The sequence below is a fragment of the Pinus tabuliformis genome, chromosome 4_1 (genome assembly GCF_031772625.1).
Source record: "Pinus tabuliformis cultivar Carrire ecotype Pingquan chromosome 4_1, CPIR1, whole genome shotgun sequence".
Taxonomy (NCBI): Eukaryota; Viridiplantae; Streptophyta; class Pinopsida; order Pinales; family Pinaceae; genus Pinus; species Pinus tabuliformis.
The window spans coordinates 763,350,111-763,377,748 of NC_142303.1; positions in this window are offsets into that span (position 1 = coordinate 763,350,111).

Genomic DNA, 27,638 nt, shown 5'->3' on the forward strand with positions numbered 1-27,638 from the left:
GATAAAGGCAATGCCACCTTTTTGACATTGGCTGCATATGAAGAATCACTACTGCAGAAACAAGACAGTCAGGAGTGGGACAGAGAGGCTGTTCTACAAACTGAGGAGCAGCGAAGATATAATCTAAGGTCAAATGAAAAAAATGTCAAGGAGAATCCTGCTCAAAGAGCTGTTGTCCAAACAAAGTCACAGAATAGCAAGCAGAGAAGACCAGCAACTGACCCAGTCATCCTCAAAGCTCCAGTTCAAGGTTCTAATAAGTTACCTTCCTCTTTCAGCTTGGAGTCAAAAGTTCAGAAATTAAAAATATATGTGCCTCTAGTAGAGTTGGTCAAGAGTGAAGTGTTTAGAAAGCCTATCCTTGAGGCTCTTGAGCTGGAAATCACACAAACCTCCACTGACTCTGTCAATTTGCAAGATGACAAGCCTGCCATTGTGCTTAGCCCTATTGTTGAACCTGCTGATAATAATTCTCCATCTTTTTATGTCTCCTTGACCATTCATGACAAAATCCTCCACAACTGCCTGCTAGATACGGTATGATGCCTAAAGCTGTCATGGAAGAGTTAGGCCTTGACATCACTAGACCATATCATGATTTATTCTCTTTTGATTCAAGGAAAGTGAAATGCCTAGGATTGATTAAAGACCTAGCCATTACCTTAATTCAGCTGCCCATGAAGAGTATGATGATGGATATTGTGGTAGCAGATGTCCCTCCTAAGTTTGGCATGCTGATGTCCAGAGGATGGATTAAGAGGCTAGGTGTGACATTACATAATGATCTATATTATGCTAATGTCCCAGTGTTTGGAGGAGAAAGTAGGAGATTGTATAGAGAAGCACAGTTGGCATACATCATCAGTGATGAGAAGAATCCTACTAATCATCCCATATATGTTGTGGACACTGATTTTGGAGCATGTATCCTCCAAATAGAAGAATCTCAGAAGGCCTCAATGCAGATCAGGAAACCAACAGTTCAAGCCAAGGAAGAGCAAGGAAGTTGAGTTTGGGAGATGTTCTTTGATGGAGCATGTTCCAGGGAGACTGCAGGAGCAGGGGTGGTGCTGATATCTCCATAACAAGAAAGCACAGATCTATCTTTTAAGCTGGATTTTCAAGCCACAAAAAACATAGCAGAGTATGAGGCTCTTCTATTGGGCCTTAATGTAGCTAAAGACAGAGGAATCAGGAACATAAAGGTGTTTGGAGATGCTGATTTGATAATCCAACAAGTAAATAAAACATTTCAAGCAAAGCACCCAAGGCTGAAAGCATACAGAGATGAGGTATGGAGACTCAGAGATTTCTTTGATTATTTCTGTATTTCATATATCCCTAGAACCAAAAATCAGCTTACTGATTCCCTTGCTGTGTCTGCTAGTCTATTTATCCCTCCCATGCCTCCCAAACTAGTTTATGAAGTCCAAATGAAATACAGACCATCCTTGCCTAATAATGTCCACCATTGGAAATTTTTTGATGATGATGATGAAATAAATAGGTTTCTTCAAGTCATTGATGAGTTTTCCAAAATGCAAATTGACCAAGAGAATGAAGCCTTGGAAGAAAGCCCCAAATCCCAGCTTAGAAATAAAATTGGAAGAAAGCCCCAAATCCCAGCTTAGAAATAAAATTGGAAAAAATAGCATTGTCCAACTTCCCAGCAATCATATTCCTAAGGGTTTAATTCCTCTTGAAAGACTGTTTGACCAGAATGATGTGCCTTACAAGGCTGCCCAAAAGGAAGAACAATCTGCAGTCTGTAAGCATGATATAGGAAGTCCAGGCCAGCCTAGATACATAACTATGTCCACTCATCTTTCTGCTAATCAATGTTCTAAATACTGCAATTTAATGAAGAAATTTGCTGATGTGTTTGCCTGGGAGTATAGTGACTTGAAAACCTATGATAAAAAGATTATTCAACATAAAATCCCTCTAGAGAAAGACACTATTCCTTTCAAACAGAAGCTGAGACCAATAAATCCAATGCTCCTCCCTATGATTGAAAAAGAAATTAAAAGGTTATTGGCTGCAAAAATCATAGTCCCTCTCAGATACTCAAAATGGGTAGCCAACCTAGTAGTGGTGAGGAAGAAAAGTGGAGAAATCAGACTGTCTGTTGATTTCAGAAACTTAAACAAATGCTCAAAGAAAGACAATTACCCTCTACCCAAGATGGAACATTTACTGTAGAAGGTCTCAGGAGCTAAAGTAATGTCTTCCCTGGATGGATTTTCAAGCTTTAATCAGATTGTTGTGCATCCAGATGATCAAGAGAAGATTGCATTCACCACTCCTTGGGGCACTTTTATGTATGCCAAGATGCCTTTTGGATTGATGAAAGTTGTAGCAACATTTCAAAGAGCTATGGATATAGCATTTGTGGGAGAGAAGGATAAATTTGTCCTTATCTACCTAGATGATATAACAGTATACTCCAGCAGCCATCAAAACCATTTGTAGCATCTGAAAAAAGTGTTTTTGAAGTGCAGAAGGTTTGGGATTTCAGTCAATCCTAAAAAATCACAATTTGCTTTAGAAGAAAGCACGCTGTTACGACATGTTGTTTCTGCTGCAGGTGTCCGAATTGACCCAGAAAGAGTAAAAGTAATACAGACTTTGTCTATCCCGAGATCAAAAAAGGACAATCAGTCCTTTCTGGCAAAATAAATTTTATGAGGAGGTTTATACCCAATTTTGCAGAGCTGATCAAACATGTTACCTCCATGTTGAAGAAAGGGTCAGAGGTTAGATGGACTAATGCAGCAAGAAAATCATTTGAGTCTATTAAAAAAGCTATTATGGAGGCTCCCACTCTAAGCAGTGCAGATTACAGCAAGGAGTTCCATATATTCTCATTTGCCTCTGAAGATACCATTGCAGGAGTTTTATTGCAAGCAGATGAAGAAGGTTCAAAGCATCAGGTGGCATTTTTCAGCAAAAACTTGAGGGATGCTGAACTGAGGTATGATATTATTGAGAAACAAACATATGCTCTTATCAAGTCTTTGAAAGCTTTCAGAGTTTATGTTTTGCATTCCAAGATAATTGCATATGTACCCTCTGCTGCAATAAAAGATGTCTTGACACAACCTGATGCTGATGGAAGAAGGGCTAAATGGATTGCAAAGTTGATTGAATTTAATATAGAGCTGAAGCCCACCAAACTTGTCAGAGGTCAGGGTCTTGCCAGGTTGTTAGCTGAAGAAAATTGCAGAACATTGGATATTGATTTCCTGTGCAGAATTGCAAAAAATGGTCAAACAAAAGAAGAGGAAGCAGCTGAACCAGAAAAGAATCAGACACTGGCTGAAAATCTAGCTTCTTGTGATTGGTATTCTGCAATAGTTAAATTCTTGCTAAAGCTAGAAATCCCTCCAGGCTCTACTCAAAGTCAAGCCAGAACTATTAAGCTTAGGGCAGCTAAATATTGTGTCTATGAAAATATGCTCTATTGGAGGGATCTATCTGGAATGCTTTTGAGGTGTCTAGACAAAAAACAGTCAATGGAAGTTATGCAGCAGTTTCATTCTAGGATGTGTGGAGGGCACCATTATTGGAAAACCACTGCCCACAAAATTCTCAAAGCTGGGTATTACTGGCCCTCCTTATTTTCTGATATATTTTTATTTGTTAAATCTTGTGATAGGTGCCAAAGATTTGAAGGAAAACAACAGTTGAAGTCCCTGCCCTTAAAATCAATACATGCAAAAGGACCTTTTCCGCAGTGTGGCTTGGATTTCATTGGAGAGATCAATCCACATTCCAGTGGCCAGCACAGATGGATATTATTAGCCACTGATTATTTCACCAAGTGGCTTGAAGCAATCCCTACTAGGAAGGTTTATCATAATGTGGTCATGAAGGTTTTAATTGAAAATATCTTTACCAGATTTGGTTGTACACATAAATTAGTCATAGACAATGCAGCAGCCTTCAGAGCAAAGGAATTGGTGGAAATGTGTGATTCAATGGGTATTAAACTGGTTCATTCCACATCATATTATCCTCAAGGAAATGGTCTAGCAGAATCTTCAAATAAAAGCCTGATAAGGATAATTAAGAAGATGTTAGAAGACAATAAAAAGAATTGGGATTCTAAGCTCAAGTATAAACTGTGGGCTGACAGAGTGACCATTAAGAAATCCACAGGGAATTCTCCATTTAAGCTGGTATATGGCACTGAGGTTGTTTTCCCAATTCATTTAACTCTTCCTGTGGCAAAATTCTTTCAAGAAGAGCAGAATGAGGAAGAAGATATGGCAAAGAGGATCACTGGTTTAGCAGAGGTATATCAAATCAGAGAACAGCTGGTTGAAAAGGCTGCAGCACATCAAAAAAAGATCAAGGATTCTTTTGGCAGGAAGACAAAATCAGACAATTTTCAGGTTGGAGACTTGGTTCTGAAGTGGGATGCATTGAAGGAAAAGAAGGGCAATCATGGGAAGTTTGTTGCTTTCTGGACATGGCCTTTTATCATTTCTCGAATTCAAAGGAACAACACCTTCATACTAAAAAGTATGGGAGGAGAAGCAGTTTTTTATGGCCCAATCAATGGGCATTTTCTGAAAATTTATGTGATTTAAGGTTTTTGGCCTTAAAAGTTGTAAATATTTTGCTTTATCAGTTTTAGTGTAGATTTAGTGAGACTCCACACCCAATGGAACACTAGGAATTTTGGCTAATTTGTTTTCATCTGGAAAGGCATTGATCTGCAGGTTCTTGAGACCTCACAGGGAGGATCTCATCTCCAGAAGGAGCCAGTGTTAGCTTTGCTATTTAATTCAACCGTTAAGGCTCAATGGCAGCTTGGCCGTGTGTTTTTGTGCTTAAAGGCGGCTCGCATCAGTTCATTTCCTTACTTTCCCTTTATTCACCTTATTCTCCCTTAACCCCTTCATCTATGTTTTTCTACCAAAATCCTGTGTAAGCCCCTCTCCTATGTAAAACCCTCGGTGCTAAGGTTTTAAACCTATATGACCGTGTTCCCCAAAGCAAACATTATCCGCATCCGGCACTTTCCCTGTCACATCAGTCACATAAAATGTGCATTATTTCCTGCCATCCGATCTTCCATCACCCGATCCAATGGTAATCGCTCGTCCCGCGCCCGTAAGCTGCACGCGCATTAGCCAGCGGGGAAAGCGATTTTCCGCCTGTCCCATCGGCCACGCGTCAACTAGTGAATGGGATTGCATGGGTCTATGAATACCGCTATCCTCCTGTAAGTGGTGTGGGGAATACCGCCCGCCACCAATACCGCCATCCCCGCGCATTATCTCCCGCGTGCTTTCGCCTCCCGATCATCGTCGGATCTGCCCAACCATGATCCGACGGCCCTCGTTTGTCCCGATCTCACGTCTCCCAATAGCCACTGCAAACCATTTCCCGCTGTCGATCCACGCGATCCAACGGTTGATCTTTATCCACCATGCTTCCGCCATGCTACCCATGTCCATAGCCTGTCCAGTGTACCTGAAGGAGGAAGGAGGCCAGGATCCAGTACCTGGCGCATTAAATCCTCAACAACTGCATTTAACAAGTAAGCATGGCCGAGAAAGAAGAGGACAACTTCGAGTAGTTAAAGCATTTATCAGTCATGGAGCTTCTTCTGTACAACACTCCACCTATTCAGGAAGGACAAGCGAACAACAGACAATGTCAAATTAATTTATTGAAGCAGCAGATTGTATCAAATATCCTTATCAGAGAGTTAAGGTGGTTGGTGGTAAGTTATGACTCCTCCATGCATAGGATAGCAGAGCATTTTCGTAATCGACCTCTATTTATACCCAGAAGACAGATGTAATGAGGGTTGATGGTTGTTGTTTTGATGTAAGGTTCAACTTCTGGAGACTGTAACTACTGTGATACCTGCAGCGTCTGGTCTTCATTTTCAGCTAATACAAGCTTCTTTTGTTGTTAATTGCTCACTTTCCACTTCTTCTTTGTTCCAGGTTGTGCCTGTTATGCATTTTTCATGTGCTCTTGATGTTTAGCATTAGAGGGGCTGTCATCCCACCTCTGTGTTAGAATCTAGTATGTATCATTGAATGTGTATGCAGGTTTCTGTTATTTTAATGCCAGAGAGTTGTCATCCTGTCTGTGCATTAGGAAATAGATTTGCAAACCTCTTTACTGGTTGCAACTGACCATCACATGGTCTTGTGCATCTGCTGGTGTGGTCAGTATTCTCCATGTTCACTCAATCTTCAAACTGTGATTAATTGGCGGTCTAAAGCCTTGTAGTCTGGGGGTGTTCACCCATGTCTGGGGTTAAGCATAATAGAAGTGGTTATCTGGCTTGAATATGCATCATTCCTTCCATTCATCCACCTATTTCCAACATTTTTGTCGAGTTTGTAATGTTCCCGAGCATCTCTGAGATACAACCTAGGAGAGTTTCTTGGGGTGATAACAGGGCAAAGAAGCTGTTCTATAGACTGATGAACAACAAAGATATAATCTGAGGTCAAGAACAAGCAATGTCAAGGAGAATCCTGCCCAAAGAGCTGCTGTCCCAACAGAGCAGAAAATTAACAAACATAAAAGACTCGCAGCTGATCCTATCATCCCCAAAGCGCCAGCTTAAGAGGTAAGAGGCCCTGACAAGTCCCCTTCCCCTTTCAGTTTTGAATAAGAAGTCCAGAAGTTAAAAATATATGTACCTCTGATAGAACTTGTAAAGAGTGAGGGTTTTAGAAAGCCTATCCTTGATGCCCTTGAGCTAAAAGCCTCACAAGCATCTCATGACTATGTAAACTTGCAAGATGATAAGCCTGCAGTTGTGCTTAGCCCAATGACTGAATCCTCTGACAATAGCTCCCCATCATTCTATGTCTCCTTGACCATTCATGACAAAACCCTCCATAACTGCCTGCTGGACACCAGTGCCAGCCATAATCTGATGCCCAAAGCTGTCATGGAAGACTTAGGCCTCGACATAACCAGACCTTATCATGATTTATTTTCCTTTGATTCAAGAAAGGTAAAATGTCTGGGATTAATAAAATACTTGGCCATTACCCTAACTCAGCTGCCCATGAAGAGCATGATGATGGATATTGTGGTGGCAGATGTTCCCCCTAAGTTTGGTATGCTACTTTCTAGAGGGTGGATTAAGAGGCTGGCTGGAACATTATAGAATGATTTATCTTATGCCACTATCCAAAGTTTTGGAGGGGAGAGCAAGATATTGTACAGAGAAGCACAACTGGCCTACATCATCATTGATGAGAAGAATCCTTCTAATCATCCCATCTATGCTGTGGATACCAATTTTGGATCATGTATTCTCCAAATTGAAGAATCCCAGAAGGCCTCATTGCAACGCAAGAAACCAATAGTCCAGGTCATGGGAGAGTAAGGAAGTCAGGCTTGGGAGATGTTCTTTGATGGAGCATGTTCAAGGGAAGCTGCAAGAGCAGGGGTGGTGCTGATATCTCCAAAACAAGAAAGCACACATCTGTCTTTTAAGCTGACTTTCCAAGTTACCAATAATATAGTAGAGTATGAGGCTCTGATATTGGGCCTTAACACACCTAAAGACAGAGGAATCAGAAACATAAAGGTATTTGGAGATGCTGATCTCATCATTCAGCAAGTGAACAAAACATTTCAAGCAAAGCACCCGAGGCTGAAGGCATATAGAGATGAGGTATGGAGACTCAAAGACTCTTTTGATAATTTTTATATCTCATATATCCCTAGAGTCAAAAATCAGCTTGTTGATTCCCTTGTTGTGTCTGCTAGCATGTTTATCCCTCCCATGCCTCCCAGACTAGTTTATGAAGTTCAGATGAAATATAGACCATCCTTACCTGATAATGTCCAGCATTGGAAATTTTTTGAAGATGATGATGAAGTGAATAGGTTTATGCAAGTCAACGATGAATTCTCTGAAATGCAAATTGACCAAGAGAATGAAGCCTTGGAAGAAAGTCCCCAGCCCCAGCTTAGAAACAAAATTGGCAAAGACAACATTGTCCAGCTGCCCAGCAATCATATACCTAAAGGCCTAGTTCCCTTAGAAAAACTGTTTGACCAAAATGATGTGCCTTATAAAGCTGCCCGAAGAGAAGATCAATCTGCAGTCCATGAGTATAATATAGGGAGTCCAAAGCATCCAAGATATATAAATCTGTCCACCCGTCTATCTGTTTCCAAAAGTTCTAAGTATTGCAATTTAATGAAGCAGTTTGCTGATGTCTTTGCCTGGGAGTACAGTGACCTCAAAACGTATGATAAAAGGATCATCCAACATAAGATCCCCTTGGGAAACGACACCATCCCTTTTAAGCAGAAACTGAGGCCCATAAATCCTTTGCTCCTCCCTCTGATTGAAAAAGAAATCAAGAAGTTGTTGGCTGCCAAAATCATAGTCCCCCTGAGATATTCAAAGTGGGTATCCAACTTGGTTGTGGTGAGGAAGAAAAGTGGAGAAATCAAGCTCCGTGTTGATTTCATAAATTTGAACAAGTGCTCTAAGAAAGACAATTATCCTCTACCCAAGATGGAGCATTTGTTGCATAAAGTGTCAGAAGCCAAAGTGATGTCTTTCCTGGATGGATTTTTAGGGTATAATCAGGTTGATGTACATCCAGATGACCAAGAAAAGACTGCATTCACCACTCCTTGGGGCACTTTTATGTATTCCAAGATGCCTTTTGGGTTGATGAATGTTGGAGCAACCTTTCAAAGAGCTATGGATATAGCGTTTGTAGGAGAGAAGGATAAGTTTGTCCTTGTCTACCTAGATGATATAACAGTATACTTCAACAGCCATCAAGACCATTTGCAACGTTTGAAAAAAGTATTTCTGAAATGCAGAAGGTTTGGGATATCGATCAATCCTAAAAAATCATGGTTTGCTTTAGAAGAGGGCAAGCTATTAGGATACATTGTCTCTGCTGCAGGTGTCAAGATTGACCCAGGAAGAGTGAGAGCAATACAGACTTTGTCTGTCCCAAGATCGAAGAAGGACATCCAATCCTTTTTGGGCAAGATAAACTTTGTAAGGAGGTTTATTCCTAATTTTGCAGAACTTGTAAAACACATCACCTCCATGTTGAAAAAGGGATCAGAAATCAAATGGACAGATGCAGCAAGAAGATCATTTGAAGCCATCAAAAGGGCCATTATGGAAGCTCCTACTTTGATCAGCCCAGACTATAGCAAGGAATTCCATATATTTTCATTTGCTTCAGGTGACACCCTTGCAACAGTTTTATTGCAAACAGATGAGGAAGGTTCAGAGCATCCAGTGGCATTTTTCAGCAAAACCTTAAGGGATGTTGAGCTGAGGTATGATATCATTGAAAAACAGGCATACGCTCTTATCAAATCCTTGAAAGCTTTCAGAATTTATATTCTGCATTCCAAGGTAATTGCATATGTGACCTCTGCTTCAGTAAAAGATGTCCTAATGCAGCCAGATGTTAATGGAAGAAGGGTTAAGTGGATTGCAAAGCTTATCGAATTCAACATAGAACTTAAGCCCACCAAGCTTGTCAGAGGTCAAGGTCTTGCTAGACTAATGGTTGAAGAAAATTGCAGAATGCTAGACATAAATTTGATAAGCACATATTCAAAGGATGGTCAGACAAAAAAAGAAACAGTTGAACCAGGGGAAAACCAATCATTGGTAGAAAATATAGCTTCTTGTGAATGGTATTCCACAATAGCTCAATTCTTGCTGAAACGAGAAGTTCCTCTAGGCCTTAGTTCAAGCCAAGCCAGAACTCTCAAGCTCAGGGCTTCCAAATATTGCATTCATGAAAACCTGCTCTACTGGAGAGACCCCGCTGGAATTCTTTTGAGGTGTCTGGACAAAGAACAATCCAGGGAGGTTATGCAGCAGTTCCATTCCAGCATATGTGGAGGACATCACTATTGGAAAACTACAGCCCACAAGATCCTTAGAGCTGGGTGCTATTGGCCCACCTTATTTTCTAATGTCTTTTCATTTGTTAAATCTTGTGACAAGTGCCAAAGGTTTGAGGGAAAGCAGCAGTCAGCAGTTGAGGTCCTTGCCTTTGAAGCCTATTCATGCTAGTGGCCCTTTACAGTAATGGGGTTTAGATTTCATAGGAGAAATTAACCCACATTCTAGTAGCCAGCACAGATGGATCTTAGTAGCCACTGATTACTTTACTAAGTGGATTGAGGCCATCCCTACCAGGAAAGTTGATCATCACATGGTCATGAATTTCTAAACTAAAAATATTTTCACTAGGTTTGGCTACCCAAATAAATTAGTTATAGACAATGCAGTAGCCTTCAAGGCAAAAGAGTTGGTGGACATGTGTGACTCAATGGGCACTAAGCTAGTTCATTCCACCTCGTACTACCCTCATGACAATGGTCTAGCAGAATCGTCCAACAAGAGCCTGATAAGGATAATTAAAAAGTTGTTGGAAGACAACAACAAAAAATTGGGATTCTAAGCTCAAGTATGCATTGTGGGCTGACAGAGTGACCACCAAGAAATCCACAGGGAATTCTCCATTCAAGGTGGTATATGGCACTGAGGCTATATTCCCAATTTAGTTAACCCTCCCTGTGGCAAAGTTCTTACAAGAAGAGCGAAATGAGAAAGAAGACATGGCAAAAAGGATTTGTGATTTGGCAGAAGTGCATCAAATCCGAGATCAGCTGGTTGAGAAGTCTGCAGCAAATCAGAAGAGGATCAAGGAAGCCTTTGACAGGAAGGCAAAAACAGATAGTTTTCAGGTTGGAGACTTGGTTCTTAAGTGGGATGCACTGAAAGAGAAGAAAGGCAACCATGGGAAGTTTGATGCTCTATAAACGGGACCTTTTGTCATCACTCAGATCCAGGGAACAATACTTTCATGCTGCAAAGTATGGATGGAGAGATAGTTTTTTATGGCCTAGTTAATGGGCGATTTTTGAAAATTTATGTTGTTTAAGGTATTCAGGCCTTAAAGTTGTAAATATATTGTTTTATCAGTTTTAGTGTAAGCTCAATTAGACTTCATGCCCAATGGAACACTAGGAAATTTTGCTAATCTGGTTTTCACAGGAAAGGCCATGGTCTACAATTCTTGAGACCTCACAAGGAGGATCTCATCCGCAGAAGGAGCTAGTGTTAGCCTTGCTACATATCTGTGATTTCTGAAGGTCGGAAATGAGCTTGGTCTGCTTGGTGATGCTTAAAGGAGGCTCATGGTGGTCATTCTCCCTTCTTTCCCTCACTTCGCTTATCCTCCGTTACCTCCATTTCCTCTGTTTTTCTTCTAAAAAACCAACAAAACCCCTTTGGTTGCCAGCCCTGAGCGCAAAAGCCAAAACCCCATAAAGTCTCGCCCATATGACTTCGCACCTTTACAAAATTGTCACCTTTAATCATAGTCATCGATTCCTGCCCGCTGATCCAACGGCTCCCGTTGTGCCAATAAAGCGACTTGCCCGATCATTTATCCACCGTTCGATCAGCTCTGCCAAGATCGAACGGTCGTTGCACATTTCGCACCCACGTGGTTTTCCTCTCTCCTCCATCGCTACGTGTCATGTGCCAAGTAGAATTACGCGCCTTCATCCTTTTACCGCCCGATGCCCGAAGGCAGTGCGATCGATACCGCTTACCATTTAACCCTTCATCCCCACCTGATAACCGTCGAACGCCTTCGCTACCTGATCACCGTTAGATCTATCCGTCTGAGATCCAATGGTCCACGTTCATCCCACTCCCACCTCTTCTGATATCTTCCGTCAGGCCATCTCCGCCATCTATTTTCCCGATCCAACAGCCGATCTTTCTTCCCCTCCCAAATCATCTGCTCGCCATGCAGTCCATGTCCCATGACCATTTTGTTTTCCTAAAGGACAAAGGCAACCGGATCACCAGTACCAGTTGCAGTTTCTCCTCAACAACCATATTTAACAAACAGTATGGTCGAGGAGGAAAAGGACAGAGCGTAAGCAGGTAACTGCATTTAGCAGTTATGGAACTTCATTGATACGAGCACTCCAGTTGCCTGAGAGGATAGTAGAGCACCTGAAAAGATCAGATTCATCCACTGAAACAAGCAAACACACTCAGAAATTCCGTGAGGCAGTTAAATGCAATTGATGGTAAACTATGACCCCTCCATACCTAAAATGGCCAAATGCCTTTGTAATGAAACTCTATATATACCCAAAAAAATATGTAATCAAGGTTGATAATTGATGTTTTGATGTAAGGTTCAACTTCTAGAGACTGTAACTATCTTGACACTTACAGTGTCTCGTCTTCATTTTTAGCTAATACAAGCTTCTTTTGCTGTTAATTGCTCACTTTCCACTTCTCTTCCCTTCCAAGCTGTGCCTGATATGCTTTATGCTTGAACTCTTGATGTTTAGCATTAGAGTAGCTGTCATCCTCTCTCTATGTTAAAATCTTGTAGGTATCATTGAATGAGTTATTCAGGTTTCTCTTCATCTGGTGCCAGAGAGCTTTCATCCTGTCTGTGCATTAGTAGATTAGATTTGTATACTTCTTTACTGGTTGCAGTCGGCCATCACATGGTCTTGTGCATCTGCTGGTGTGGTCAGTATTCTCCATATTCATCTAATCTTAAACTGTGAGTAGTTGGTGGTCTAAAGCCTTGTAGACTGAGGGTGTTCATGCATGTTTGGAGTGAAACAAAGTAGAAGTGGTTATCTGGCTTGGAAAAGCATCATTCCTTCCATTCATCCATTTGCAACAATAAGTTGAATTTATATGTTACCAGGCGTCTCCGAGCTATAACCTAGGAGAGTTTCTTGGAATCCTAACATCTATGAAAAAAAAACCAATCCTTTGGTATGTTATTTGAAGATTTCTAGACACATAATAGGAATAATAAAGAAAAAATATTTTTCATTTTGAGATTCATCCTAAGCTAAATGAAGTATTTTATGGGTTGTATGTTAGATGTTGATTTCTCACATTACACAAGGATAGATAAGAACTCATCAACTCAGAGTATTTGGGCTCCCTTTAAATTTATAGCTTTGTAACCCTAGGGACAACCTCTAGCTAAGAGGAGGTTAATGCCTAGGACATCTATTCAAAATAAGTAAAAATATTTTCTTTTTTAACTGTAAATAATATTTCCTATATATTTTCCTTTAAAATGTTGTGTAATCTTGGAGAAGATGACAAAACCTTTCAAGATGGTCAAGATGTTTGTGAGTATAGCTTACTGAAGTTGTAGTATGGAAAGAAAGAATAGTGAGAAAAATATTCAATGTAAAGGGTTGAGACAGAATCCTTTACACAAAATCTTAGTTGAAAAAATGGAATGCAAGAAGGTGACTTGATGAAAAATGCAGAGCATGGTTTAAGGTTACTTCAAATACAATCTATAGGTACTTTTTGTTATTATCAAGCATCAGTAAATATGTTAATGGAAAATAACCAGTAGCGTCATTACACATTTTTCCATGTAAGAATAACATAATAAATGACTTAAATAGATATAATAACATGCTATAGTCAACATACCTATGGAAATTTATTGGTTCTCCAAGAAAATTTCCACATTACACAACAATTTTTTTTATCTCCAAGCCAAGATTGGAACCCCAAAACTGGTCCCTTGGTCTTCGTTTAAAGAAATTTTACATTGAGAGGTAGTTATGAAAATTGTTAACTACCCTAACTACTTTTTAAAACTACTCAGTTCTCTTAAAACATTTAAAGACTAAAATATTTCCAAACTTTTTCAAAATTACAAAATACAATTTTTTTTCAAATTTTCTAAAATAAACTATTTTTGAAATTCAGGACTCATATGCTCTCAATACGTCTAGATCACTTAATGAAGTTCCAGACTCAATGACTCAAACATTCAGAAGTGTGACTATATTCTAACATTTGTTCCATAGTTCCAACTCAAGGACTGGACACTGAAGCATTCTATTGTAGGCCATCCTCAAATTTGTCAACTTGGTGTAGCATGGTTTATTAGTGAATAAATTATTTACTAACCACAACAGTTGAAAGTCTCTTTGCAAGTAGGTTAAAATTGGTAATCCCCTTAACACTGCAGTTTTCTCATGTGAGGAGTTAATTTTTCTTTTTTCTTGGATCAAGGACATGTTTCCTCTAAGATTTTCTTTTAATTCTTTGGCCTCATCACATATTGACTGATACTTTGTATTATTCTTGTTTTCAATTTCTCTTGCCATGTTTAATAGTTTCTCCTTACGTTTCAACTGCTCCTTGGATTCATCCAAATATTTCTGCAATTTTTTAATTCACTTTCTAATACTTTCAACTATGTCATAACCCTTCTCAACTTATCAGTTGGGTCCTTTGAATCAAGTTGTACCACAATTGTACAAACATGTTTTTCTATTTTCTACAACAGCTTTGCATTTTGCTCCTTGAGGGTTGCAACTTCTTGATTTCTTTCCAACAATTCATTAGTTAGGATCTCTTTTTCCTTTTCTACTTGAGCTAACTCTAGAGTTTGTACATTTTCTGCTACAGGCAATTTCAGCTTTCTCTTCAAAGATTGAACCTTAGATTCTTTACTTTGAATTAAGGCTTGAATGGTTATCTTATCTTCTAGATTTACTCCAAGCTTAATAATCAATTTCTTATACTCTTCATTCTGAGTATGAAGAGCTCTAGAATTTTCCTTTTCAAGTTTCAGCTGATCTATCACATTTCCTAGAAGTTCTTTTTCCTTACTTGTTGCTAAAGAGGTCTTACTGAGATCATTATAAATCAGCTCTCCTACTTGCCTGTGCAGATTTATTTTTTCAAGTAGAGGGATATCCTCGGTATTGACAAAAATATTGATAGTTTTGAAATACACACAAGAAGAAATGGACTGGGAGGCTGAATGAGTAAAATAAAATTTAAGTTAGTTCCTCTCAAGATCCCTGGCTGAGAGGTGCCTGGTATGATAGCCAGAGATTGATTGAGTTTCCAATTATGTCATGACATTACTCTTCACCTTAGCATTCTTCTCTTCAATTTGTTGAAATCTCTCCTTCAAAATATTCAAGGAAGATTGCTCCTCTTCATTTGGGATTGGAGATGAAGGTGCACACCTTATTCCTCCCAACTGCAACTAGAATCCAACCTCACTTGAAGACCTCATTTTCAGTTGTGAAAAATCTATTTCTCCTCCCTAAGTCTTTGCTTTCTTGCCACTCTAAGAACTTTTCCCATCAATGTCCATGATATCTGCAACACTTCTTTTCAATCCCTCTCTATAGGCAAAGGGGTTTCCACATCCACACCTTGTTGTATCTCCACGATACCGTGATTTGATAATTTTTCTACCTATGGTATTTATTCATGAACATATGGGACACATGATATTTATAACCTTCTTTTAAAAATTATTTGGTGTGGGTCATAGTTCCATCTTCCCCCTGTTGAAAATTCATCTCCTGCAACATCTTCTCAATCTCCTCTGCAACTTGTCTGTTATTTACAATGAAGGGGGCTACAATTCTTGGCATCTTGAACAAAAACCCATTTTTGGCTGGTACAAAGTGGACTTGATCCACATTCAAACTTTTCCTGATGAATTCTAATGCGAAAATACTCATTGTCACAAAAATAGGAAGTTTATATGGTGGGATTTTTGCACCATACAAGCTTATTTCTATGTGTTCTTCAAACAAATACCAGTCACCATGTTGGGTCCCTATAATAGTAGTGATTACCCCATTACTATTGTAGTTGCATCCCTTATTAATATTGTTGTGCCCTTATTATCCCCATATTGTTATTATTGTGCCCCATAGAATCCCTCTATTTTTATTTTTGTGGCTTTATATTATTATTGTTAGGTTGGCTGGGTTATATTGTGACTCCTTAGACTCCTATATATAGAAAGGAGGTTTTGTCATTTGAATCATCCAAGAATTGTTCATTTATGTAATGTAAAGGAGGTTGCCCCCTCGAGGAGGCTGAATTTTAAGGCGTTGATATATCTTTTCTATCTTTTCTTGAGCTGGTTTCATAACATTTGGTATCAGAGCTTTGGATTCTAGGGTTTCGCTGCTCCAAATAGGTCATCGTGGCATTTTCACTATAACTTTTTTCTGTGACGTTTCAGAAGCTAAAAAAAAAACCCATTTGAGAAGAAATCGCGCTGAACCTTGGGTCCAAATTTCAAAGCTTTTTGCACTATATTTGCAGAGATATGATCTGAGGAAGTTGGTCTTTTTGCAGACTCCTAAATTACATTCCAAACAGGTGACCTGGGGAAAATCGTCATAACTTTCTCTCTGAGCATCGGATTGAAATTTCGTAAGAAATTGCAGAAAGAGGATGGACTGTAGTTTCTTGTATATATTTTTTAGAGCCAAAGGTCGAAACAGTGACTCATGGCACGTCGTACAAGTTCGCTCTACTGAACTAGTCTATAATCATGTCACTGTGGGAGATTTCGCATAACTCTTCCTTGGAGAATCCAATTTGGATCAGACTAGTGGCATTGGAAAGAGGACATAGAGGGCTACTGCAAGTTTCAATTTTAGAACTGGATGATCTGAAATTACAGAGATACATCAGAGGCAATATCAAGCTCCTACAAAGTGAAAAAAGGTGTGTAGATTCTTTTAAATTTTTGCTTAAGATTGGTTTGAAAAATTCTTTTGAAGGAATTCAAAGGGCATAGTAGAGCATTACTATTGGTAATTGATGCCCCAAGGAAAGAAAATGAAAATACCTAGTAAGCAACCTAAAAGCTCTAGCATGACTCATGAAGAAGAGGAAGAAATGCTACATGATATATCAAAATTACAAGAACAAGTGCAAAAAATGTCACTCTCACAAAAGCTAACAGAACCTAAGATAAATGGCGTGGAATCTAAGATAAAGGGCATGGAAGCTAAGATGGATGATTTGAAGATAGATTTGAAGACAGATTTGAAAAGAGACATGGCAGATTTGAAGACAGATTTGAAGACAGACATGGCATATTTGAAGACAAATTTGACAAATTTTCTACAAGAAATACTTACTAATGGTGAAAAGGTAGTAAAGGAAACTCATGATGCGAACAAAAGAAATGTTAATCATGATTTCTTAGACTCTAATGTGGGATCAAAGACCCACCATATTCCAAAAATCGATATGAGGAAGTTTGATGGCAAGGATCCCGCAACATGGATATTACAGATGGAGCAATTTTTCGATCTCAATAATGTGCAAAACACACAAAAGGTACGTATTGCAACTTTATATTTGGAACCAAATTAGTTTGTATGTTTCAATGGCTTTGCTCTCGTAAACAAATTATCACTTGGGCAATTTTTACGGAAGAATTGACAGCACATTATGAGGATACAAAAAGCAACACTTTTTTTAGCCAATTGATAAGTCTCAAACAAAAGGGTTCAATAATGAAGCACATTGAGGAGTTCCAAAAATTGAACATAAGGGTAAAAAATATTCCAGAGGAGCATAGGATTGATGTGTTCATAGGGACTTTAAAGGATAATATCCAACATGATGTTCGCCTTTGGGAACCTAATTCATTATAGAAGGCATTTAGGTTAGCAAAAAAAAATGGAAAGCAAAATTATGGCAACCAGGAAGCATACCACTCACAACTATAAAGATGGAAGTGTTGTTGCCCCTAGTATTCCACAACCTATAAGGTTGACACCATTGGAAGAAAAAAGAGCAAAAGGGATTTGTTACAGTTGTGATAGCAAATACACTAAAGGTCATAAGTGCGCTGAGAAGAAAGTATTCTACATAGATTGCGAAGAGGAAGAAGAAAAGGAGCAAGAAAGGTCAAAAGAAGAGAATATACTCCAGGAACAAAGCCTAGATAAAGAAGAAGTGATAACCAAAAATATTAAATTGTGTTACGATTAAGGAAACTGAAAGAAACAATGATTGTGGTCCAAGTGGAATAGATGGGTGGCCACCAATATCAACCTGGATCGGTCATCCCCCTTAGGAATCAATGGTCCCCATTGCATTGAATGCCTCCATGAGATGGGGGAACTTTTACTGAACTTGGTCCTTGGTGAGCTACTTTCCTTGGTGCAAGAGTTGGCCATCTTCGAAAACCTGATACAGTTGGATCTTCTGCTGATGAGGTATTGATCTGTGTTTCCATGATCCAATCATTTGTGACCTATTCCATGCAATTTGGGTTTAATTATGTTTGTGTGAGTTGTTATATAATGTCTAATGTGTCCAATAATGGTGGAAAGTATGGTTGAAGGCAGTCCACATTAAACCTTGGGTGCAGGACAAGGAACCATGGAATGTTGAGCTCAAAATAATTGTCTCCTTTATCCTTATTTATGGTGTAATTCCCATATCAGAGTGGGTGAAGCTTGCAGTGGGCCCTAGCAAGGCACTCCTTCTGCAAATGTAACCAAACTTTTTCACCAACCTATAACTTGTGAGGAACTTACTGTTGATCATGACATTGTTTGTACTTAACATTTTCTCTGTCCAATAAGTCATCGACCTGCTGGCGGATGTGCTAAATATGCTCAATGAAACTATTAGCCCTGTTAGCTTCGGACTGGACATGAATGGAATCTTCCTGAGTAGATGCAAGTGGTATCACAACATTAGTGGGACATAGTGGATGGAATCCCAATCCCATTTGAGAGGGATCATGGCCAGTTGAGTTGTAGAGAGCTTTGTTGTAGTTTTGTTAAACATAGGGGAGGATTTCAATCCATTGTGTGGATGCTTCAAGTTGTACATGCACAGGATGTGCACGATCATCCTATTGATGACCTCTGTCTGTCCATCAGTTTGGGGGTGGAAGGTCATGGGCTTACTGAACTTGGTATCTGTTGTAGCTGCTGCAACACCCTTCAAAATTTTGGCCTACACTCAAATTTTGGAGCCTACTGTGGATCGTATGATTGATCATTCCTTAGTCACTTATTGGTAAGCTGACAATTTTAAGCTCCCTTCTTTGATCTCAAGAGTCATTCATGCTTTTATCTTTATATAGCAAGTATCATCTTCGGGCTTGGGAGTTATCACTTGACATGAAAAGGGAATTTTTGGTTTTATTCAAGGGGAAATCTCTATGAAAATGAGTTTTTATCATCATACAAACATGTTTCGCACTCATTTCCAAAGTTTCACGCATTATTACACAATTGTCGTCATTATCCTCACAAAGTCTATTGTTGGAGTTGCACTTGTCATAAGCTGCCACAAAAGTTGTTGCATTAATCAAAGTATATTTTCATATGTTCTCAATGATCTATGTTGTATCACTAACTTTCCAAGTGTGTGGACATGGTAAAGTTCTATCATAGTTCACATCGGTTCCATTAATCCCAAACTTAGCCAAATTTTGGAGGATTCCTAGCAACCTAGCCTCATCCAGCCTTCCTAAACTGTGTACTATGAATTTACAACCCTCAAGCTTTTCCCTTTCCTACTAGAACTACACAATGCATAGAAATACCAACCTCCCTTGGCATCCAAAACTTCACAGATGCTTCTCCCAGTGTCTTTCCCCCAATGAGAGCACACTGCCACCAGAAATTGCAAAAAAATCCCATCATCCCTTAGCATCCAAAATTGTGTAGAGGCTACCTCTAGTGACCCTTCCTCATCCAGATCTCACTCGCATTTAGAACTGCATAGATTTTTCCTCCATGCCCCTTTTTTTCCCAATTCCCCTTGCCTAAGAAAAATGTACGAATTTGTCCTCCAGGGCCTCATCCCACAACAACCACTGCCTTCTTGAACTGCATAATTATGTCCCTTGGTAGGCACTGCAAAATTATTTCCCTAAGTGGGCACTGTGTAGTCTTATCCCTCATTCCATCCTAGTCACGGAGCCTTCTCCCCCCAACCTTACACTAGTTCTGACTCAATAGGTGGATTATCGTTCAACATCTTAGACTAGGGCTTTATCAGACTTATGTCGTCTAGTCACGAGTAAATTACAGATACAGGAATTCTACCAGGCTATCACAAGATGATGAAGAAGGAGATGAAGAAGGAGGACATGCTAGTTGACACTAAGGAGTTGAGGAGAAAAGATAACTATCAGATAAGAAGACCAAGGAACCCTTCGGGACCGCATGACGACTCCATCTGATTCACAACCCTTTGGAAGGTAGGAATGAAAAATAAAGAACATCTTTCATGAAGTTTAAATATGCCTCTTAGAGTAGGATGAATAATAGCTTATCATTGTCATATCATTATGTATTCAATGATATGTATGGTTTCAAACAATCAAAGTCATTCCATGTGTTTCCTCTAAGTATTTTGCTCCCTTTCGCTTGTTGGATCAATTATCATCTTTGGGCTTGTTTGATTATTATGTCATGTTTGCGAGTCTTTTCTGGTGGTTTTGAAGGTCGACCTTTGTGTGTATGAGTTGTCCTAACCATGCAAAACTCCATCGCACTCATGCACAAATACTTGAACATTGTCACACAAGTGTCATTATGGGCGTCCTAAAGTCTATCTCAAGTGTTGCACTTGTCACTTCTTGTTATGAGACAATCACACAGAGGGAAATGAATTCTTGTTGCTTCGATGGTCTATGTTGGTGTGTCGTCAATGTATGCTAATTGTGTGATCACAAGTTCAAGTTCATCACAAGTCTATCTTCCTCCCGCACTTAGCCATTTTTATGAAAATCTTCTCGACTGGGAAACTCAGCTTCACCAGACCCTTACTGAACTACGCACTGCATTGTATCATCCCTTAGTGTCGTGACCTTTTTGCCTGGAATTTTTCAATGCGCAGTTACTATCCTCTAGGGAAGTTTCATTGTGAAATTCCAAAACTTAAGAGCCTTCCTTGACCCCCAGAATTGCACAACAGTTCCTCCCAGTCTAACTTGAACTGCAAACTTCGCACTGTCAGTCCTTAAGATTTTCCCCTTGTCTATTGGAACCCCACAATGCATAGAGAACCCAGCCTCCCTTGGCCTCCAGAACTTCACATAGGTGTCTCCCTGTTTCCTCCCTCAGCCGGAGCTCACTTCCCTCAAGAACTCTTCAAATTTGTCCTCTGGGACTCTCTGTTTCCCAGTCCTCCTTTCCTTTGAAAATTATGTAGAACTAACCCCTCATGGCCTCATCCCACATCAGCCACTGCTAGCTTGAACTGAGAAATTCTGACTCCCAGTGGCCACTATGCAATTTTTCTCCCCAGTGGTGATTGTACTTAAAAGTTCCTCAGTCAATCCTGAGCTACGTTTTGCGCAATATCAGTGATCAAGCCCTCTCCTTGTCACCTGGAATTCCATAATTCATAGTTACTAGGCCCTCTCTCCCATCCTATCACTTGTCCCGGGCTCAGTTCATGGATAAAAATGCATCATCTTAGACTAGGTAGTTTTCAAATTGATGTTGTCCCATCATGAGTGAATTTCAGGAATAGGTACACTATCAAGTCATGGAGATATGATGTGGAAGGAGAAGAAGGAGAAAATCATGCCTAAGACTCACTCGTAGTTGAATAGGACGAGAGAACCTATCATGAGAAAGCAAAGGGACACAAGTTTGCAACCACCTCCCAAGACCAAATATCATTGAAGACCCTGCATCATCAAGCTATGCTGAGGAAAAGAGAAAGCATATCCAAGGACACATCTATCACTTAGTAGCAATAGTGACTTGACATTACCACATCATTAAGGTAGTCCATGTCATCAATGCCATGTTAAGTCGTGTCATAAGTTGTCTCCTGCCACATCACTATTGTGGGCCATGTTTATTGTAAATCAAATGTATTGTAAAGTGGAAGTCCAATGGACACACATGAATATGAAGAGTTGGGTAAGTTGAAAATTCAAAGGAATTTCAATAGTAATGAGGGTAGTCAAAGAGTCACAAGGGGAATCATCACCCCTAGTTGTATATACCCCCTCGTTGTATGATCAAAGGACTTTTCACCTTGGATCCTCTCGCGAAGCATTAGAGATATCAGTTAGTTCTTTGAGGAGCAATGAGTGGCTCCAATGTCCCACTACCAGGGCTAGTTATGTACAATGTAAATATGTGTCTTGGAACTTTTTCTTAATCACATAAGCCTTTTAAGGCCAGCACGTTCTTCATGCATGACTTATGAATGTTTGTAAGACTATTATGTGAACATTTGTATTTCATGCTTTCTTTCACATGTACTAAGACAGTTGAACTATTTTGGTTTTTTTAGTGCTTATCTTGTTGGGAATGTGTTGTAATGGTTGTCACGGTTGTTTCATCCTTGTGGACTATTTGGTAGGATATTAGACAAACTTTTCCTTGCTTATCAGTTATAACAACAATCACATCTATTGTGGACTATTCCACTGGATGTTAGACAAATCTTCCCTTGTTCATTGGTTGTAATGATTGTCCCATCCATTGTGGACTATTCCACTGAATGTTGGACAGACCTTTCTAGTTCATGTGTGTCTCTTCCTAGGTGGTACTATTACCTCTCACTTATAGGCTCACTTTTCTTCCCCCCATTTACAGTAAGAGAACCTAGACAGTTGCGTTGCACACTCACCTTGTTGTTCAAAGACACCATTTGATCGCTCTCTTATGCTGATAGCTAGAGCCAAGGTAAATCTTTGAGGACTTGGAAACTGGACCTTTACATTGGATGGGACTTCTACACCAAATGATGTGAGGTCTAATTTGGAATTCATATCAGGGAGACCCCTTGGTTGACGAATTTCCAATACCATAAAAAAAATGGCGCTAGAAGGAGGGCCATACGAAAATTTGAGCCCATTGCATCTGGTTTGAATCTCTTATCTAAAATGGCTCATACACAAATCGTACTCTCGAGGTGTTTCTCCAATTTTACCCTTTATCAATTTTCACTTCCGGACGACCCTCTCGATCACTTTTCCTAGTTAAAATTTTCCAATGAGGATGGAACATCCATAACCGAGCACATTTCCAATTTTCTTAAATTTTATGAATCTTACGAAATTGATGATGAAGATTTTTCTTGTGCCCTTTTCTTCCTCACCCTTGAAGTTCATGCTAATCAGTGGTCCCATACCTTTCCACCTGCTTCTGTCCATTCCCTTCATCATTTCCTCAGGGAACTCCATCAAGCCTCTGATAAGTATAACTACCGATATGTTTGTGGGAGAATCAATCATTTAAGAATGAAGTTGGATGAATCAGTTGAGGATTTTTCAAATCGGTTCCTTCACCTCTATTGTGAAATTCCGGAGAAAAAAAATGAACTAGGATTTCTTGAAACAAGAGTTTGTGCGCTTGGTTCATGTCTCTTCATATGGGGTGCATGAACCTCCTAATTTTCCTTCTTCCCCAACTCTTTTGAATCATGAGACACCTCAAATTTCAGAGGAGGATCTTACTGCCCCTTCTGTTCCTTGTCCTCCTCCTTTTTCGATCCCGATGACAACGCCTTCTGGTAGTGACTGTAAAATTGGGAAATTTGCGAATCAAGTCTCCATTCCATCTTCTCCTTCTTCTTCTGCTTTAATGGAGGAAATTCCAGAATGGCTCATGAAGCCTATGGTGAAGACTCAATCCTCCATTTCTCAAGATGACGTCATCATTCACAACTCTGGTCTCAAAGATAATCTAGATTTCTGTTGTCCTATATCATCTAAATATCCTAACTCTTTGCACCATGACCCATTTGATCAATATGCTTCACAATCCAATTCTTCAAATTCTCTTGATTCTCAAGATGCTAGCCCAAATTGAAATCAGGTACAAGGTAGTCACAGTACATGGGTAGAGGGACGGGAAGGTGAAGATGCTTCTAATCTTTCCTCTCTCTTTTTGAATCTTCCATGTCAAAATAATGAGTCCCCACTCTTGAATGATTCTCAATTTTTTAATCTCGACAGAAAATCCAATACGATTAATTATTTCAATCAAATCCCAACCTTGGGCAGTAGTCATTCCAATGATGATGACTCTATTTCTGCATGCCATGATGAATTCCCAAGCACATCATATGATCTTTTGGTTTCTCATGAAGATTTTGATTTAGATCTAGAATCTGGTTCGGTCAAAGAAGATGTTCATATTGAAACTTCCTCTTCACCTCACTATCCCTTGTGTCCTACCATTTGCAACACATCTTCTTGCGATGGAGATACTCCATGCTCTTCAGTTTCTTCATCCGATGAGTTATCCCCTCGATTGACACAAGGTGGTGAGGTTGTCCATGATGAAATTGAAAACAGTCAAATCATAGAGTATCCTTCCCATTCCCTGTCATCTCTTCTCCTGCATGAAGACAACTCTTCAAATTAGATTTCTCATGAGATATCATTGATTCATTTTTCTTTGAATATGCTATCAGAAGAGCCTCTCTAATTGAGTAATATGATTGTTGAAGTTGAAAAATCCAGTGAAACCTGTGACAGAGATGGCTACCATCCAATGAGTAGTTTTGAAATCAGCAACACCATTTATCCTCAAACGATGCATGATTTGGTTCAAGCTTCAAAACATGATTCTACAATCCTAGAAAGTTTCGAGACCTTCTAGGGAGTTGAGGCACTTTAACTTCCGTTGATGGTTATTTCAATATCTCACGGCTCTATTAAAGCCCCCAAACTAAATCAAATCTGGTTTCTCTCGAATAATCTATCTATTGCATGGTTTCACTTGATGTGAATTCCCATGTAAAAAATGTTTGGTATTTTGGGTGTGACCTCTCAAATTTCCAAGATTTTACTTATGACCGAATTCACAAATCTGTTGCAGTTCATTCATATTCATGCAAATCTCTCACATCAAACTCGGTTTGGGAATGTGCATCTTTCATAGAGTCATGCAATTGTCAAGTGGATTGTCTTAAGGACTATCTTCTCTCGAAGGAATCATACTTATCGAATTTGTCCCTTAATGGTCATCTCCTCAGTCTTCTTGCAAATTTTATATTGCAAATCTTTCCTCTCATCACACCTGAAATATTCTTGAGTGATAATGAATGCACAAGTTGTCACACGAATCAAGTTTTGTTCCATTCACCATGTCCAACTAGTCTCATGAATCCTAATGCTAGCATCCTTTTTAAACTCTTTTGAAGACGACGATGCTTGTGCAATTTGTCAACAGATGCAGGAAGGTGGACTGTCATATTTGGCTTGCAAGGAACTTAGTCTAATTGTTCAAACCATTCACAAGATTGTTCAAATTGATTTTTCTTCATTTATTGCAACCTGGTAATTTGATGCTTCAATTATCTCATCTATTCATTTCTTTGTGTTTGGTGAGTGTCATTCAGCCTATCATTTTCCCATTAGCACAACCAATGACAGTTATTCCAACCCCCTTGATCTTCATTGTTAAACATCTCTCTATTCAAATTTTTTTCAAGCAGGTGAGGCACTTCAGCGTTTGTTGATGGTTATCGCAGGTCCTCATTTTCTTGACATGAAGATCAAGTATGATTAGATCTATTTTCCCCTACAATATTCTCAATATAATCCCATGATTTTAATTGAAAAATCATCTTTTCAAAAATTTCAAGAGGGCCATCATCAATTTTACAATCTAATCATTGAATTGTTGGAACAATCTTATTTGGCAAGCTTTGTAGCAAACAACAAGTTTCAACCTTTCCTCGCACTTGCTAAGGAGCTCAGTGTAGATGAAGACACATCCACAAGAGGATTCCGAGGTTTGTTGAAAAATGGTATTCATCGAAAAGGTAAGCATGTGGATTGGATGAAAGTATTGGTTGTGACACACCTTTCTGCCCATAGGAAAAAACTTCCTTTTCTTGTGCAAGTTATTCAAGTTTTTATCTCTTCCATTGCACAAAACTTTATATCTGTCTTAATTATTCGTATCTTTGTGGATGCAGGTGAGGAACAATTATGTTGGCTTCACTATAAATTTCATTACACATGACCCAACCTTTTAGCTGTTAGGTTGGTAGTATGATTAGTTGCATCCAAGTTTTCCCTTTCTTGTACTCATCCCTTGTAGCTTGTCCTCATCTTCTTATTTTGGTTTGACACCACGTTTGCTTTCGCCATTTTATTCTCTTAGCTTCTGGTTTTGTTTCATGGTTCTATTGTTTTCTTTCTTTTTCCTTGCTTCCTTTCTTGTTGAGTGTTACCCTTTTGTTTTCATCGTGTGAATAAGTGTTGTGCTTGGACTTGTTTTGGCTTTTTAGTATGTTTGTGGCCAAACTATAAAGATTCTTGTGACACATCACCATTTGGCTAGCCATCTGTCTGTATTCCTTATGTTGGTTACACCTTTTGGTCGATAAAGTTCTGATGGAAAATATGATCCGTTCATAAGGAGAGTTTTGGTCCAACCATGAACCCATGCCTAGTCTGGAAACCTCATGCCTACACTCTTTTTTTATGCTTTGATGTTCTTAAGCTTATCCAACTAGTAGAAACGAAGAAGGATAAAAATATAAATGAGCAAACCTAAATCAGAGGTCTCTATATACTTATTTGAAGGAACAACCTCTTATGCTCTCAATAAGCCGGGATCCCTTTTCCGTCCCAAAAATAAATAAGTGTCAATGCAGAGTTCTCTTTAAAACATAAATAAAGGCAAAAGAAGAGAAAGGCTTCCTGTGCAAAGAGGTGAAGCAAGAAACTCTGCCATGGTATTATCCAGGCTCGCTGGAAGCAGAGAAATGTTTTTGTTCCTGCGTGACTTTGTCGGGGTACTATCCAGGTCTTCTGGTAGTGGAGAAACACCAGAGATGACAAATTGTACTCTGAAAATCTTAACCTCACAGGCTATACTACCTTTCCCAATTCAAAACATTGAGATTGTGTTGAATACTATGTTGTGTTCGACCAAAAAGGTATAGAGGGGACCATGGTGGTTCATGGGGTAAGTGATAAGGCTAAGGTAATTTTCATGATGTATCAATACTCCCTAAAGAAGAAAGACCCTACACAGAAGGAGTTAACCAAAACATAGAAGTTGGATTCTACCAATGTGTCGCCAAGTGTTGTAGTGGTTGCAACACCCTCCAAAATTTTGGCCTACACTCAAATTTTGGAGCCTACTATAGATCTTGTGACCGGTTGTTCCTTAGTCACTTATTGGTAATCTGAAAATTTCAAACTCCATTATTTGATCTCAAAAGTTGTTCACACTTTTATCTTTATATAGAAAGTGTCATCTTTAGTCTTGGGAGTTATCGCTTGACATGAAAAGGGAAGTTTTGGTTTGCTTCAAGGGGAAATAATTGTGAAAATGATTTATTCTCAACATACATACATGTTTCACACTCATTTACAAAGTTTCACGCACTATTACACAAGTGTTGTCATTATCCTCACAAAGTCTATCATCAGAGCCGCACTTGTCGTAAGTTGTCACAAAGGTTGTTGCATTAAGCGAAGTATGTTTTCATATGTTTTTGATGATTTATGTTGTATCACTAAGTGTCCATGTGTGTATTCATAGTTAATTTTTGTCACATCTCATATGGGTTCCATTGATCCCACACTTAGCCAAATTCTGGAGGATTCCTAGCAACCTAGCCTCATCCAGCCTTCTTAAATTGCACACTTCGCATCTGTAACCCTCAAGATTTTCTCTTTCTTGTTGGAACTCCGCAATGAGTAGAAATCACAGCCTCCCTTGGCATCAAAAACTCTATATATTATTTTCCCAGTGTCATTCCCTCAGTAGGAGCTCACTGCCTTCAAAAACTACGCAGAAATCCCAGCATCCCTTGGCAT